Raw genomic sequence first — 18,255 nt, 5'->3', positions numbered from 1 at the left:
GACAGTGACAGAAAGTTCTAAGGTTGTGGATGTGCTATTGCCACTAGAGATAAAACATCGATGCTTTGTCTAAGGATATTTGTGTTGATTACAGTACGCACCATACTTAATGCAATTGTCTGTTGCTTGCAACTTAATACCGGAAGGGGTTCGGATGATAACCTGAAAGTGGACTTTTTAGGCATAGATGCATGCTTGGATGGCGGTCTATGTACTTTGTCGTAATGCCCTGATTAAATCTCATAGTACTCATCATGATATTTGTATGTGCATTGTTATGCCTTCTTTATTTGTCGATTGCCCAACTGTAATTCGTTCACCCAACATGCTATTTATCTTATGGGAGAGACACCACTAGTGAACTGTGGACCCCGGTCTATTCTTTACATCTGAAATACAATCTACTGCAATACTTGTTCTTTACTGTTCTTCGCAAACAATCATCTTCCACACAATACGGTTAATCCTTTGTTCACGAGCAAGCCGGTGAGATTGACAACCTCACCGTTACGTTGGGGCAAAGTACTTTGGTTGTGTTGTGCAGGTTCCACGTTGGCGCCGGAATCCCTGGTGTTGCGCCGCACTACACTTCGCCACCATCAACCTTCAACGTGCTTCTTGGCTCCTCCTGGTTCGATAAACCTTGGTTTCTTTCTGAGGGAAAACTTACTGCTGTGCACATCACGCCTTCCTCTTGGGGTTCCCAACGGACGTGTGTCTCACGCGCATCAGTCATTCGTAGGACTATTGCTTGACGCCGAGGCTAGGAGGATGGACGCCAAGGCCAAGATCCTTGCAGAGGACACTAGGATCATGCTCGCCGGCTTGAGCAGCGTCGACGACGACACCAGGGCATGGTTCATCAAGAGGCGCGCCGAAATCCGCGCGCGAGACGCCTGATCGCCGGCGCCATGCGCCCAGCACATTGGCCTCCTTTTGGACATTTTTATTGCTGTTCAGGCCTTGTTGTGCCCATTTTGGACTCCACTTTGCGCCGGGACATCTGCAAAGTGTGATGAACTTGTCTCAGCCCTCAATTTGCGGCTGTAAAATTTCGTGCAAAGTTGACGCTAGTTCCTCTTTTTTGAATTCTGGCTTGCGCCGAAAATGCGTCGCCCCGCTGGAGCCAGCCCCAGACGCAAACGGACACGCGACCATTTCCGCGTCCGCCAGGCGACGCAAACGGACCCCCGCGGACATTTTGGGTGTCCGAAATGCGTCGCGCCGCTGGGGCATCTCCAACAGGGAGACCTAAATCGGACAATTTTTGTGTTCGATTTTGCCTATTTGCGTCAGGGCATCTCCAACGGGGCGACGCAAACAGACGTTGAGCGACCGTTTGCGTCCGCGCGGACCAGAAATGTGTCTGGCACCACCTCCAGCGGGGCGACGCAAAGTGACCGGGCCGTCCGCGGAGACGCAAACCTGGCCCAAATATGCGCCAGGTTTGCATCTCCGCGGACGCTCCATGGTCGCGCCTAGCGTCCGCTCGCTTCCCCAAGGGCCCTCATGGCAGCGACCCAGGTTCGATCGGCCTCGAATTCACAACGCGCGATTGTCAACCGCCGGTGTGGCAACCGCGCCGATCAACCGCCGCAATGGAGCGCCGAACCGCCGCAGAAGAGCAACCGCCGGCCTCTTCGTTATACGCACCGCCGTTAATCCGCGCAGATTATAACCCCTGCGTCTACGGTAATTCAAGTTCAACCGCCTCCTTCTTCTTCTTCCTCTTCTTCTTCTCCAACACCAGCACGCCATGAGCGACTACACGTTGCCGTCCGACTCAGAGAGCGAGGGCAAGTCGCCCGGATTTCTGCATTGGTGGGAATCCCCTGCGACGCCAAGCGATCCGGGCTCAACGCCCACCGACCCTGCCTCCACGCCGAGTGAGGAGGAGGAGGACGGAGGCGGCAATGCCAGCGAAGGCCAGGAGGAGGACGGAGGCGGCGCTGGTAGCGATGCCGAGGACGAGGAGGAGGGGCAGGAGGAGGAGGAGGACTCCGACACCCAGTTCGCCCGGTTGGAGGCGCAGGAGGCAGCGGACGACAAGGTGGCGGCAAGGAAGAAGGCCAGGGCCCGGGCAAGGGCGCTGGCGCGGGCGGCGTGTCGTCATCTGTTCACCGACGACGAGGACGAAGACGACATTTCTTCCAGTTTCAACTCCTCGACGGGCGTGTCGTCCTCCAGTTCCTCTTCCGACGAGGAGGTGACAAGCAAGAGGCGCAGGAGTTTGGACAACGAGGCAGGGCCTTCTAACAAGAAGGCCAAAAATTAGTTTTAGTTTATATGTTTTTAAATTTGTTCTTCTTTGTATGTTAAATATGTTTGAATCTATTCGATTGAAGTATCCGGTGAATTGTTTAGGCCATCATTGAGTACTACTTTTTCGCGTTTAAACTGTTTAAACTTGCTCATTCAACAAAAATGAAAAGAAGTAGCACAAAAAAAAAACACTTGCATGTCCAAAATGCGTCGGACCGCTGGAGGTAGCCCCGATGCAAACGGACATTTCGCCCCTCGCGGTCATTTTGGCGTCCACCAGGCGACGCAAACGGATGCCCGCGGACAATTTAGACGTTCGAAATGCGTCACGCGAGATGCCCTCAATCACACATGCGGCGGACGTCCGTGACCCATTCTGTTCCCCAGCGTTGTGACCTAAATAATTGTTTATCCTCACTAGATGACCTGTTGCGCTATCGCGCAAACGATGGAATTAAATAGAAATTTAAACCATAAGTTTTGGCTTATTTTAAAGCTATGCTCTTCCCGCCATCGCTGCCACCGTAGTGGTAAAGGGAGGGCATTTGGTTGGGTGGCCATCCAGGATGAGTTATAATAGCATCCGGCGGTGTGCGCTTGAGAAATGTCCTCGATGGCCCTTTCATCCTCCTTTGGCTACTCCCTTTTGCTCCGATGCAACAGCTCCTTTCGCCCCACCTACATCCTCCTCTTCCTCCTCCAACCCCTTGGACACACTCATCAGTAACGCTGCAACCATTCTCAGTCAAATTTTGGTTATTATACAACAATTTAAGACCTCTATCAATTGATGGTAACTATTATAAATATATTGTGACCATTATAAATATATTCCAGAATCTATGTGGTGAAATTTGTATGAACATTTTGCAGATTTTAGCTAAGGTCCAATAACATTGTAGTACAACATTATGTACAAACTCAAGGGGCGCAAGTATGTGATCCAAAGTTGAATTTATTGCATGAAAACTCCTATTTACATCGCAAGTTACTATCAAATGGTCACACGAGGCAGGAGGCATGTGGCAAAACCAGGTTGGAATTTCAACCAAATAAGTTTTATCCTCAATTTAGTACTCATACAAAGCTTAAATGTATTCATGTTTTTGCTCTTTTTGATAGGTTGACCGATGCCATGCTTGGGTAATAAAAATGTTTAAGATAATTGGCCATCCGGTAGAATTTAGTAGCATAATCAACACCTTATCTTCTAAGGTCTTGAAGAAATAGAATATTTTTTTGAAAGGAATAGAACTGTTATATATAAAAATTTATTGTATAATGCGAGAGAATCAAAGTAATAATAATTATTAATCCTAGAATCAATGATAAAAATATTGATGGCTACTATTTCTAATTTCTTCGACATCAAATTAATTGCCATCTAAACATCCTAAAGCAAACTCAAATTAAAAGCACCGCATTAAACGAAGTGTATAATTGCAAAGCATAGATGCAAAGCACACCGTTGCGCCCCAACACAAAGACGATCGGAATTAAAGCCATGTGTCCTTTGAGTAAGAAATAAAACACAAAGGCACTGACAGTAAATAGATAACTAATACATTGATTGCACACCAGGTTGATTAGAAAGTAATGAATTGCAATACACTGGCATACAACACAAATGATAGAATTAAAAGGTAGCACCATAGTAAATAGATCATATTACAATAATATGTTTCATTCTACTCTTTTTCTGAATATTACATGTATGCTGCATTGTTTGAGGAAGACAACTGGCGACAGTAGAAGCATTTAACAAATAACACTTGGACCATATTTAACAAATACTCTGATGGTGTCTAAGCTAAATAGCTAATATAGTCCAGTGAAGATATCATGGCGTGGCACTATGAAAGAAATGGTAACTTTTCTGTTAAAAGCGCTTATAAGTTGGCTTACAATCTTAACAATGGTACCAGGTGGATCGCTGGAGGGAGCGGAGCACAGAACAACGCAAGGAAAATCTGGAGTGTCATTTGGAGTGCCAAAGTTCCGTCCAAGGTGCGCATCTTTGGCTGGAGAACTGCACGCGATAACCTTCCTACAACAAGGAACAAGCGAGAGAAGAACTCGGAGACTATGAGCACATGCAAATTGTGCGGTATGACCGAGGAGAAGCTGTTTCAATGCCACCGTTTCCTGTACCAAAGCAAGAGCACCGAGGGAAAAAATGAGGGACTACTCGGGATCTACCACCGAGAGAAAATGTTCCAAGGTACATCGGAAAGGACTGGCTTCTAATTCTTCTTGATTGTTGCAGCAAGAATCAAAGAGCTCGAGTTTTGCTTGTTCTCTCGGCGCGCCCGGCATATCGGGTGTGATGCAATATATGAGAAAGGTAAAGAAACTATAAAAAATTCGTAAACTTTCTCTTGGCCTATGCTTCAGCTTTGGTCAATCATGTCCTGGTTCGAGAGAGATGACAAAGGTAAAACTCCTGTACATCGGATTTGCACTCCTACTACTTGTCTCTTGCTCGTATTCCCCCTTTGGAGATATATGTAGGAATCCAAGTTCTTGGGTACCACCGAAGGAAGGAACTGTGAAGATTAATGTTGATGCTGCCTTCCGTCCCAAATCCGGGCTTCATCAATTGGAGTCGTTGCACGGAACAGTCAAGGTATCGTCATTGCGGCGGTCGGTAAACCCATCGGTACTTGCCGAGGATGTGGTGGACGCCGAAAGCTGAAGCCATTCCGGCGGGTCTTAGACTTGGATTAGAGCTTCGAGTGCAGAGTCCGGTCTCGGAGTCCGATTCTCGGGTGGTCGTTGGAGCAGCTACGAACAAGACTCTATACAAGTCACGACAGTGGAGCACTTTCAAGGATATTGAAGAAGCCAAGTGTGGTATTCCTGTATGTCTTATGTCTTTCACTAGGAGAAAACTCAATGGTCTGGCTCATGGCTTAGCCCATCTTGCTAGACGGTCTGGTATCTGTAATCACTGGTTTGGTGTAGTGCCAGATTTTATTGCCGAACTTGCTATGCAAGATATTGTAAACACTATTATTGAGTAATGAAGAGTTTCCCCCCCTCAAAAAAATATAAATAAGGCAAATGGGTTAAACCAAAAAAACAGGATTTTGGCATTCGAAATCCAAACCACCCAGGTCTCCGATAAGGTAGCCCCGTCCAAACCTGCTCTGTCACCAACTCCCAGCTGCTGCCATATTAGAGCGGAGCAGCGGGTTCAAGCCCTATGGCTTTGATAGAGAAGATGGAACACCAAAACTGCAAAAAGAAAAGGTAGAACTACACATTATTGGTTGTCAACATATTTGTATCGAGAAGGTAGCACCATTTTTTTTCATCTTAGCCGAAGGCTAACACGATAATATTATTTCCTATATGATAGTATAATTCCGGATAGACCCACATTTATATTTTGTTTTGTCAGGTTTACCTAATTTTCAACTGTACCTTTAATTTAACCAATTTTATTCTTTTGAGACTTACTATTGAGGTATTCTAGAACACTCAAATTCAGAATATCGTTGGTTCTAGCAATGTTAAATTTCCCATTAGAATGGAGGACCTTGCACACTCTGCATGGTGCTTTCTGATGTGTCAATCTACAACTTCCACCTAGTAAACTTTTGTGGGCCTGCTATATCAAGTTTTCAACATAATATAGAGTGGTTCGAACACAATGGTAACTTCTAATCTCAAATGAGTTTCGGCAGTCGGGGGTCATGGAAACACAAACCTGATCCTTTAAAACGTATAAGCTTCAGTGTTCCTTCCTAGTCCTGGAACCCAACAATGAGCAGCAGCCTTTGCTCTTGTTACCTGAAACATAATACAATATCTTCAGACTTTTTATTGAAAGGATGGCAATCCATTGATTTTACGGTTGTATAGGTAGAATATCATGGATAGTGTCCTCTATAATTTTCCACAGAAAGTCAAATCTGAGATAGATGAATCCAGTGGATCCAGCTTTGATATTTTTCACGTAAAGGTGGACTTTATTTTCTTATCTGTCCTGTTTCACATGTCTTAATGAGGATATATATGTATGGCTAACAACAATCATCGTGATCGAGAGAATATGTATACATCATAAATGCAACCCCAACCTCCGTTCCTTAATATAAGATGTTTTGGAATGCTAAATAAGCATGCCAAAACGTCTTATATTAGGAAACAGAGGACGGGTAAATTATTCTTGTAAATATTTTTAATTCTTATAAATAATGTGGTCTGAGTGGGGCAAACATCATTTTGAAGGTAATAATCATTTATTTGCTCTGAACATAAAAAAATGGAAGGTTGAGGAGCAAAGCATGGGGAAATGACAAGTTGTCCAAACAATGATAGTAAATCAAATAACCGAAACTACAGGCAGGTACCGAAAAAAGAATAGCAATACATTAAAATCACACATATACGCAATTATTCAGAGCTAATTTCTAAAGCTGAAGCAAAGAAGCACACTGCTTACATCATACTGCTAACTAAGCTATCCATGAATCAAACGATCATAGTTTTCTTAAGAAAGTATCTAGAACTACCTGCTTGGAATTTTAAATAGACTTTCATATGTTTGAAACAATAATTAACATACAGATGGCTAGTAATATCTTTATTTTTATCATCACAAGTTAATTCACTTATCACTTTAATCTATGGGTTTTCAAAGTTTTACCATCATTGGATAGAAGAAGTTTTAAACCCAAAAAATTATTTAAGGAATAAAGAGAGGAGACGGTGGGTAGTACTGCCAATTTTTAAGTGCACGTCTACTTTGCAGAGCTAAAAGCTGAAAGAGGTAAATAGGTTGATGAGGAAGAGATGCAGAGTGCGCGACTGCAGCACAAGTGCAGGGAGGAGCATTTGATTGAGGTTAGCATATGGGAGCAGATTTGACTAAACTGACCTAACGTCCCATAATAGCATATCAGTTAAGCTAAAAAAGAGCATGTAGATTGACTGACCAATGACAACACGAGCTCGTACCTGCTGCCGATCGCTCGGCGGCCACCGTCGTCCATCAGCTGAGGCCACCGTCATGCACTCACTGCCGTCCTGGCTGAAAATAGAAAAGATTTCTCTTATTTATTTTTCAGTAATACACACTATTTATAGAGTAAATACAAACTTGTTCGAAAGATTCCTCTAACCTTTTTTCACTTTACTTACACAATATGAATGAGCATGGGAGATATTAACAAATGAAGCTTGTATGCCCACGCTAATAGGGTATTATTTTTCGCAGTACCAATAGGGGTATTATAAATTGAAATCTAAATACTTCCATGACAATACGGTACAAAAAATAGCAGGTTGCACGGTACAACAAACTGAATTATAACAGTAATGCCTTGCTTTTAGCCATGCTCATGTCTGTCTTGGTAATGCTACTCCTTTTCTGAGAGCGTTGTAAAGCTACTCCGTGCATAGCACAAACCATTGTCAGTTTTTATACTGACGATGAAAATCTGGGACTAAGCACACATATTATTTAGATCCCATAAACCCAAGAGAAGAAAACGGGAAAAAATGGTTGTTCATGATAGACCTATACACATGCAAATAAAATAATACCTAAAGTATCGGCTCTCTGAATCCCTGAAACCCTGAATGTCAGTCCCTGTGCTGATATTCAGAAGCAAAGCGCTAAAACGACATCAAATTTGAATATGCGACCACAACCTGCATATTTAGACGTGTAAAAAAACAAGCATAAGAGGCTATAAGCACCTATATAGTCAAATAAGAAAAATCTAAATGCAAACATAATGAAAAACAATATTGCAGGGTGAATATATGCAAAGGATACATAATCAATACGAAATCTATGTTGAATGACACAAAATAACTGCCCGAAAAATAAAGACATACGAAACCCATTCCTTCTTTGAGTACAAAAAAATAGTTGCAATCATATGAATATTCGGATAGCCAACTACGCCATAGCAATGTCATCCGTATTGACTCGGGAGGTATGTGGGCATCGAGAAAAATTGTGGCGCCTTGGGCCACAGGCCGCAGTGCCCCTCCATGACATGGTGCCATACATCCGATCAGGTCCCTGGTCGACGCAACGCTCTCTCCATTCAGTGCAATTTTTTAGCCAGTTGCGAGGCACTTGTTGCCCTCTATTTTTCTCTACATTTCTCTCTGATTGTGCATTTATTCGTGTTGCGGGTGGAATTTATCTACATGACCAGCAAATATAAGAGAATCAAGAGAATAGAAATGGTGCCTAATATAACACTTCATGGAGCTAAAAAAACTCGACAAAGAACCAGAACCAGAATCGGTAACCTGTCAAGGAGCAAAAATCATGCTACCTTTTACAGTGTTCTAAAGTAAATAAAATTTATAGGCATCAAGAAAATAAATCTCACTTTGAGCAACGCTTTAAAACAAACATCCGGTGGTCAAACCTGGACCCATCCGCCAACCTCTATTCATCTATGCTTAATTCATCCGAACGGAAGACATTACATCTTATGAAAAAAACAAATCACTTACTCGGACGCGGTGACCGCTCGGCTGCGCCCGTGACCCACGCTCGCTTCCGCGCGCCGACCTTCGCTCAATTCACGCCTCCACCTAGCTCGCTCCCGCTAAGTACTCCTTATGGACCGTCATATCATTGCAACATTAGGCTTTAAGATGTTTCAAACAATCATGGCTAAAGCACTCAAGAACGGAATGCAGATGAGAACCAGAACCTCCGAACTACGCATTAACCTTGCTTTAATACAGTGAATCTGCAAAGTATCTGATGCCTAGTACAGATTTGCAGGAAGTAGTATTCATTCATTCACATATGGGAACAAAAAATTACCACCTTCGGAATTTTGTTGCCTTTGTCTTGACAAGCACACATATGTACAAATGAGCCAAGCATGAATAATCGTTAGGATGAACCAACACGGATCAAAATGTTATTGGAGAAGCTGATGTACCTTCACTAACCCAACTCTCCCAAAATTAACTTTTTTTTGCGAGAAACTCCCAAAATTAAGTAACCAGCAGATTCAGTTCACTCAATGCACATAAAACATTTCTGCCCACTTGCTTGGTAACAATAATCAGCAAGAATCATGTTCCATTATTGCATCAATAGTTGGCAACCCCATAGGATGACTAAAAAAGGGAAGCATGTATTCTTCAAAGATTTTTTGGGGTAAATTTAAGTTTTAAACCAAAGGGGTGCCTAGAGATCTCTATGTACCTATAGCAAACACGGTCATCTTCCTTAGTTGCAGGAACAAATTAATTGAGGAATGGGTGAGATTTTAGCACCTGCTCTATTATTATGCCTTGGCAGGGACATATCAAAGTAATTCCTGGTTTCGATCAAAGTATATTCCTTTTTGTATTCCTACCCCCACAACTACACTGGCTAGCCACGCATCAGGACCATCCCCAACACCCACGGTCTGGTACAAACATCATTTGAAGCTCTCACATAATTCAGAAAAATGACATGGCATCAAACTAAACATTTGCGGTTACTAACAAAAACATCTATGTCCAGTATCTGCATAGGTTAATATGTCATTACATTAAACAGAGCTAACAAGTTCATTTCCCATCAGTTGTAGGCGTCCCAGATTTACCAAAAGAAATCTACCACATAAATTCATCACAAAAATTAGGAGGTATCTAAAAAGTTAATCACATGACAGGAGACTCGGTTTTTTACCTACATAATTCGACCATGGCAGACCATGGCACGAGAAATAACAAGGAAGGGGAATGAGGTGCAGAGGAGAAATTCAGAGGAGGAAAGGAGGAAAACACGAGGAAAAGAAAGAGAAATGCAACGCGGCCAAGCTAAGAAGGAAACGAACATGATGGTACTGGCAACTCACCACAGAGGCCATTATGTTCAATTTGGCACAATCGATATAATGGATAATGTTTTTTGTTAATTTGTTCTACTGAACGCAATACATCCTGCTAGCTACTCCCTCCGGTCGGATTTAATCGACGCGGAGGGAGAGCTATGCACGCATATCATTCGCTTGCCGGCGCGTTTATTATTTACGTCCCGAGGTAGTATATATTTTTCCTAATTTCAATCAGAACAACAAGCTGAATGAAGGAAAAGAGTAGCGCCAACTATTAACCAACCAAAAGGGGATTGAAGGCCTCAAATCAGAATAAAACAGAGGGACTGAAGCACACAATGCAACCAAAAATATACTAAAAGGCAAGCAAAATTTACTGAGAATAGGGTTGCTCTTTTAACTGCCCACAAAAGCTGGATGACATAATCTTTAGTTAGGCCTGAGCAAAAAATGGGGTTGTTTTCTTACCTGCCCCTGTCAGGCACATACCAAAAGAATGTTAAACTCAGAGCATCTTCAAAATCTACAGTGCTTTATAAACTCAATAAAACAATAATCATATATAGGAAACAGTGATCTCCATAGTGCAAAGCTGACTGAAGGCATGGGAATCATTAACGAATATGTTCAATGGATGTGGGAATCATTAACGAATATGTTCAATGGATGGCTTGTTAAGATGCAGAGACACTATTTGATTCCATTAAAAAACTCAAATCAAGCGGGTGAAGGGCCAAAAAAAGGTGTGAGATAACCCACTATATATCACAAAAAAAATTATATCATTGTTACTGGCCCATATACAAGTTCTGTTGCCACTGGCCATTTAGAAGCAAATAGCTCACACCTCAAAGGAAAAGCAAATATATTAGAGAACTGAAATTAGAGACACAAGGCAATGGAAATCACCATCTACAAACCTTTGCACGATGGCCAATTTAACGATTAGTGCCTCACAAAAGTAAATCCAAACATCAAGTAGTACCATAGTTGAACATCTTTAATTCTAAGTTCTAGTCATCTTTCTGTCCACAGCACAACTCTGATTTGACATATTTTAATATTAAACAAACTGTAAAGTTTGAGTTGGAATTGAGCCACAATTATCTAGCATACATCAGTAAACAAAGGGGATATTTCATGGCCCATGTATACTACTCAACCTTTTAGCTTTTTGTAGATTCAATAATTTTGGTCCATACCTAGTCCATTTTTAGTGTGTAGATTCAATCATTTTTGTCCGTATATAGTCCACATTGAAATGTCTAAACAGTATAATATTAATGAACACGGGGAGTATTTATTTATGTATCAAAAATACTCAAACTTGATAGTTCTCCCATAAGAAAAGATGCGGAGAAAAAAAATAACAAATACATCATGAAGCAAAGCTAATATGTAAGAACCAGAAGTGCATTGAATGTACCTGGTGCTTTGGGCCACGATGGCCAATAGCTTGCAGCAAATTCTTCTACCTAGACCAAGACAGATCCCGTTGTGAATTCCGTTCTTTTATTTATTTATTCTATCTGAAAAAGGCATGAAAGATCACAAACTTATAGAAAGAAAGCGAGCTTGTCTGTTAGGGGGGTGCATGTTTTTCAGCATAGAGGAAAGGAACGTCAATCAGCTGTTGCCGCTTGTGTTCTACCGAATCTACACAAAGTTGACCTGAATGGAGGTACGAAGTAGCAAACAGAAACCAAAATATATCAGTCTTCATCAGATGCACCTCTTTCCACCTAAGTGAGGCGTGCCTGAAGCCTTCCGCTTGGGCTCGTACCTAATTAATCCACTCCTGCAAGACATGTCCAACTGATGATGAAAAAATTCTGAGCAGATTCATATTGCACAAATTAACTATTAACCATACCATCTGCCTGCAGATTTAACTAAGTCAGTGCTTGAACTAATCCAAACTTCCTGATTGATTGCCATTTACAGTTCATCTGCATACGTGATCTTAGCTGAACAAGTCGCAAAAGAGCAGACAACTTGAGCCAAAATGAATAGGTCAAATCGTGAGAAAAATAGGAGATGGATCGTAGATTACCTATCAAGCACCCCAAGTTCCCATCTGTTGCTCCTCTCCATCGCTTCAGAAGCGGCAACACATGCAGCAGGACACATGGATAGCAATGTTTCTGTCTCCTGGGCACCCAACCTGTATCAGTCTTCATCAGCAATTAGGAAGTAGTGATGCGGCCTAAGGCCACGTGTGTTGCCCGATCTCACGAATTGACCAAGAACAAGAGGGGTGAGGGATGAACACGAAGAACACGACGAAGAACACGGCGAACGCACACAACACAACCCGATACAATTCCGGTTTACTCCCGATAGCCCGAACCACTATCCCGATAGAATCACTCAAGGAGAGACACGAGGTAGAATCCCCGAGAGAAAGACCGATATACGATCTATGGAGTCACACGTGTGAGAGACCGCGGTAGAATCACAAGTGCGAAAGATAAATCATATAAGGAGTGCCTTGATACAACTCATAGATTTGTGTCTAAGAGAGGAGGGGGTTTCCCTAATCCCGGAGGGATGGTGGAGGCATAAGCCTAGGTTCTCTCAAGTTCAACTCTAACTCATGAAGGGGGAGGTGGGAGCCTATATATAGGGAGCCACTAAGGAGGGGTAGTTTAGGCATACAAAGAGCATAGTGGGATGGTTTAGATTATGAGCTTCGTAGTGGGGACGGCGGTGTCGGCGTAGGCATGGCGACAGTGCCGTCTTCCTCCGGCGTCGAGCAGGGTGGCAGTGCCGGCCATTCCGTGGCGGTAGTGCCGGCCTTCCTAGACGCGTCTCCTTCTTCCGTCTCCTCTTCCATGCCTCCGTGACGTCGGACTTGAGCGTAGTTCTTGATGATGACCATGATGCGGGTAAGACCGAAGGTCGGGCTGCATCATCTCCCCCCACTTGAAAAAGAGTCGTCCTCGGCGATGAGTCTTCATGAATGTGTAGAGGAGGTAGATGACACCAACGCTTGAATGTCCCTTCACTTGTCAAGAGCCCTATCAATAGCACAAGAAAAGCAAAGGAGCAATCAAAGCGTAGCCAAAGTTCAATGGATTTAGCAAGAGAGCTCAAATAGAAGGAGGTCACCTTAGCAAGATGTCGGTGTGCTCTCATCGAGAGATCTTGTGTAGTTGAAGTATGTGGGTGAAACCACTCATTGGAGCTCATACACAAGTCCGTAGTTGTACCTTCCCACAACAAAGACCAAGCAAAGTATGTGTGTGCGTGATAGAGGAGCATATCATCAACGACATGTCCATTCATGTTCACAACACCGTTAGCACAACACAAATATATCAAGAATAATGCATATGCAAGGTCAATGTGTAAAAACTTCATTTCAACATCTTCCAAATGCGGAAACACAAAAACTCCAAATTGTGAGACGACTATGATGTCCATCTCATGTAGAAACTCATGTGCATTGTTGCACTCAAGGCATCAGAAAGAGAAATTGTTCAACATCCTTGAAACAATAAGAGGAGAATATGGCAAAAACACATACGGGAGAGTGTCCAAAATATCATCAACATGTGTGCACACAAACCATCGGAAAGAGAAATTGGTCCTCATATTTGTGGCAACACCAACGGTAAGAATCACATCATCATGCTTGCAAAAGAACCATAAGAAAGAGAAATAGTTCGGCATGTTCAATGCAAAGCATGGGAAAGGTATTAGAGCCGGGTTCGATCTTGTACTTACTTGTATTATGCTCTCAAGAGCTCGTTTGGTCAACTCGTGCTCAATCGAGGTTGACCTTGTCTTTCGTGTACCTACACACACCATAGGCAAAACAAAGAACGTGTGTGCATGGTATATGAACACATCATCCATCATGATGTTCCATTTCTTTTGCACATCACCATTAGCATTAAGCCAAACATCATAATAGATATGGTGAATATGCGGAGTAAACATGGGAACATGATCAACATGGATATATGCAAAGTCTCCAAAATTTGAGAGAGCTATGGGGGCAATCTCGTTCACAAGCATATTAACATCATTGCAAACCAAGCATTGGAAAGAGCAAGTATTCAACATTTTGGTTGCACTAATGGGAGAATATTGCAAGCATGTAGCACAAAACATGTTCAAAATTTCATCATTGTTGTTGACCAACCTAGGGAAAGAGCAATTGTTCGGCAAGGTTGTCACAACACAAGCATCATTATCAACATTGCAAGCAATACATGGGAAAGAGAAATTGTTCGACATATTGCAAGCAATAGGATAGAAATCGAAACACTCATAGCATGGCATGGTCAAAGTGTCACAAGCAACTACTTCCACATGATCAACAATGGTATCACAAGTATCACAAGGGAAAATGAAAGAAGCATATGACATAGCAATAGGATCATCCAACTCATGCAAGCACTCACAAATCATCATGTCCACTAGTGGGATCATGGCATCATCAACACCCATATAGGTACCTTTGTAGTCCCGCTCATATGAGGTAGGTGTTGTGGAAGAGGTAGGCTCGATGTGGCCTCCATGTTCATCTTCAATCAAGCATGGTGTGATAGCATCATCTTCATGCACCATGTACATCTTCTCCATGATCGGCGTCTCGTCATCCATGGGACCTAATAAGACACAAGGAAACACACTAGAGGTAGAGGGTAAGTTGTTAGAATTCGAAATGGCCTCACATGACCTATCAACTACCACTCTCATCTCACTCGGTGTATCACTCATGCTCTCGAAGTGGAGGCACTCATCAAGCTCACATATAGTGGAGTCACTCATCTCACATATAGTGGAGTCGCTCATCTCACATATAGTGGAGTCCCTCATCTCCATGGCAATGGCGTCGTCGATGTCCGAGAAACCTAGCAAAGAGGAAGACAACACAAGAGGAGTAGAGGTTAAGTTGTTAGAAATCGAAATATCCTCACTCGACTCATGGGGTGTATCACTCTTGCTCTCAAGGTGTTTGAAGTAGGATTTGCACTCGGCTTTGTCTTGGAGGGTCATTTTGGCCTCTCGAGCATCTAGCTCGGCGAAGTATGCTCTCATCTCGGCTTGCTCTTGTGGGGTCATCATGTATATATCTCACTAGGAAGGTGTATATGTATGTGGTGGAAGGAAAGCTACACAAGTATCTCACCTATCAAGAAAGTATCGGAAAAATGGTTCAAGTCAAGAGCAAAGTCGAAATGTATCGGGTTACTCACACACACACTCAAAGCACACGCAAAAGGCTAAGAACTCTATATGTGGTGGGTAAGGGTGGATAGCAAACGAAAAGATCAACGGAAAAGTCTATTGTCAAATGTGGGTAAGATCCAAAGTCAAATGTCAAGAGTGGTGATCTATGTCAAGGAAACACAGAAACACACACAACGGAGAACAATGGGGTTAGCGCGACCAAGGAAGTGAGCTAAGTAACAAGATGGTCCTAACGAAGACTATAAGCTCGGTGTCACGCCAACACAAGAGAGATGGTAGCTCGGTTGCATAAGAGGGAAGCAACAAGATTTGCACAAATGCCACTCTTCTCTTTTCTCTCTTAGTGCTCACAAGCTTTGCACTTCTCGGTATCGGTGGACACACACTCTTTTTCTATTTCTTTTTCTTTTTCTCTTTTTTTTCACTTTTTTTTTTCTATGCTTAGAAGCTTTATTTTTCTCTCTATGTATATGTCACTCTTTTCTTCTTTTGTGTATCTTTCACACCGAGCTTGCTTCGGAGCTTCGCTCAACACAACGCACACACATAAATCCTCTCACGGTCGTGACACTTGTGCAATGCTTCGCAACGCTCGGAAAGCCACTCTCAATGGGATAGGTACGCAAAGGAAGAAACGGGGCAACAAGGGGTGAGGGGGGCAAGTTATACCTATTGACGTTAGGCGGTGTCAAGCACAGGAACTTACGATGATGGTGATGACGATGGTGTCGAAGATGCGCCGGAATCCGGGGTGCCGATGCCGTTGTCGCGGTGTTGATGTAGGCGCGGAAGCGGTTCTCACGGACCAAAGGCACTCCAAAACGGAAACCGGGCAATTTAAGTCAATGCCCGAAAAGTTGGGTCAAAACGAGCGGTCAAAAGTTGAGCTCCAAAAATCGTCAAAAATTAGAGATGGGCTATGTAGAGTATTTGGGGGATGGTGTTAAAATTTGGAGTCAAACGGGCTCCGGAAAGTTGTAAAAACTTGGGGCAAAAAGTGGAGTCAAAATTGGACGAAACTGGTCCAGAACCCGGTCAACCGGATTCCTGGCCGGACCATCCGGTTGCCGGCCGGTCTCGCTCCGGTCCGAGCTGTTTTTCCCGGTCTGGGATCCGGTTTCAAGAAATTTTTCCGGTTGGGCGCCCGGTTTGGCTCCGGTTGGTGTGCTGCGCGGAAGGGGCGAGCGGCCGAGGCGTGCGGCTGCTGGCGCTGCGGGCCGGGTAGCGAGGAGGTGGAGGCCGCGCGCGGGGCGTGCGTTGCTGGCGGCGCTGCAGCACGGGCGGGCGGGCGAGGCTCTGGGCCGGATTGGTGGGCGAGCGGGTGTGCTGCTGGGGGATGCACAGCGATGAAGAGGCGCGACGGCTTGGAGCGGAACTGCTTGCTGCAGCAGCGAGGTGGCTGAGACGCGAGGTGGGGCTCTGCAGCGGCGGCGGTGGGCTGTTGCAGCTGGGCACACGCGGCCAGGAGCGAGCGGAGCAGTGGGCGAGCGGCGGCGGTGTGATGGGCAGCGCGGGCCTGGTGGTTGGCGGCAGAAGCGCGGGCGTGGTGCGGTTGCAGCGGCAAGGAGGTGGTACGGGGCGCTGTGTGCGGGGCGGGCGCTGCTGAGGCCAGGGATCGAGCGGGGCGCGCGGTAGGGAGAGGAAAACGAGCAGCTGCGGCAGTGGTGGGTCGGCGGCGGCCAGATGAGAATTAGGCGGCGGCTCGAGCTGGAGCAGCTTGGACGAGCGGAAGGGAACACGAAGAACAGCTCGTGAGAACAGCTCGTGTTCTTGAGAAAAACCGGATAGAAAATACTCAAATTCGAGCTAGACTTGATGAAATTGGAGGGGAAAAGATGGGGAAACATAGATCAACCACTAAGAACACAGATCTGTGGATCAAAACCACAAAAAAACTCAACAAATCCGGAGATCAATTTTCGAGCTATTTTTTGGGGCAAAATTTTTTGGGAAATTTTTGGGCGAAATTGGTGAAATTGGAGGGTCAAATTCGTGGCAACCTTTGCTCTGATACCATATGATGCGGCCTAAGGCCACGTGTGTTGCCCGATCTCACGAATTGACCAAGAACAAGAGGGGTGAGGGATGAACACGAAGAACACGACGAAGAACACGGCGAACGCACACAACACAACCCGATACAATTCCGGTTTACTCCCGATAGCCCGAACCACTATCCCGATAGAATCACTCAAGGAGAGACACGAGGTAGAATCCCCGAGAGAAAGACCGATATACGATCTATGGAGTCACACGTGTGAGAGACCGCGGTAGAATCACAAGTGCGAAAGATAAATCATATAAGGAGTGCCTTGATACAACTCATAGATTTGTGTCTAAGAGAGGAGGGGGTTTCCCTAATCCCGGAGGGATGGTGGAGGCATAAGCCTAGGTTCTCTCAAGTTCAACTCTAACCTAATGAAGGGGGAGGTGGGAGCCTATATATAGGGAGCCACTAAGGAGGGGTAGTTTAGGCATACAAAGAGCATAGTGGGATGGTTTAGATTATGAGCTTCGTAGTGGGGACGGCGGTGTCGGCGTAGGCATGGCGACAGTGCCGTCTTCCTCCGGCGTCGAGCAGGGTGGCGATGCCGGCCATTCCGTGGCGGTAGTGCCGGCCTTCCTAGACGCGTCTCCTTCTTCCGTCTCCTCTTCCATGCCTCCGTGACGTCGGACTTGAGCGTAGTTCTTGATGATGACCATGATGCGGGTAAGACCGAAGGTCGGGCTGCATCAAGTAGGGAAGGAAGAAGAAACAGGGGCTCAACGGGAGATATGCAACCAACATGGGTAAGGGATGAGAGGGCGTGGGGGTCGCCGCCTCCCTTGTCCTCGCCATCTGCTGCGCCCGCGTGGTGGTCGTGGCCTTCAGTCTCCACCCCCATCTTCCCCTGCTTGGCCTCTCGTCCGCTGCGGCCTGCGGGTGATGGGAGAGGCGCTGCCAGGTGAGCAGCCAGCTCCTGCTGCGCCT

General features: G+C 44.7%; 2 long non-coding RNA genes across 2 annotated transcripts; both read right to left on the bottom strand.

Annotated features, from left to right (window-relative positions):
• Window positions 1–5,359: 5,359 nt before the first annotated feature.
• Window positions 5,360–7,907, bottom strand: LOC124652343. Its single transcript, XR_006987666.1, has 4 exons — window positions 7,816–7,907; window positions 7,228–7,300; window positions 5,975–6,057; window positions 5,360–5,499 (listed from the first exon to the last, which is right to left on the bottom strand). It is a non-coding gene; the product is annotated as an uncharacterized LOC124652343 (long non-coding RNA).
• A 3,904-nt stretch (window positions 7,908–11,811) lies between these two features.
• On the bottom strand, window positions 11,812–18,255 carry LOC124651360. Its single transcript, XR_006987386.1, has 3 exons — window positions 18,071–18,255; window positions 12,133–12,243; window positions 11,812–11,877 (listed from the first exon to the last, which is right to left on the bottom strand). It is a non-coding gene; the product is annotated as an uncharacterized LOC124651360 (long non-coding RNA).

The sequence above is a fragment of the Lolium rigidum genome, chromosome 5 (genome assembly GCF_022539505.1).
Source record: "Lolium rigidum isolate FL_2022 chromosome 5, APGP_CSIRO_Lrig_0.1, whole genome shotgun sequence".
Taxonomy (NCBI): domain Eukaryota; kingdom Viridiplantae; phylum Streptophyta; class Magnoliopsida; order Poales; family Poaceae; genus Lolium; species Lolium rigidum.
The sequence above is the reverse complement of the archived record's forward strand: the minus strand, read 5'-3'. Positions and strand labels throughout refer to the sequence as shown.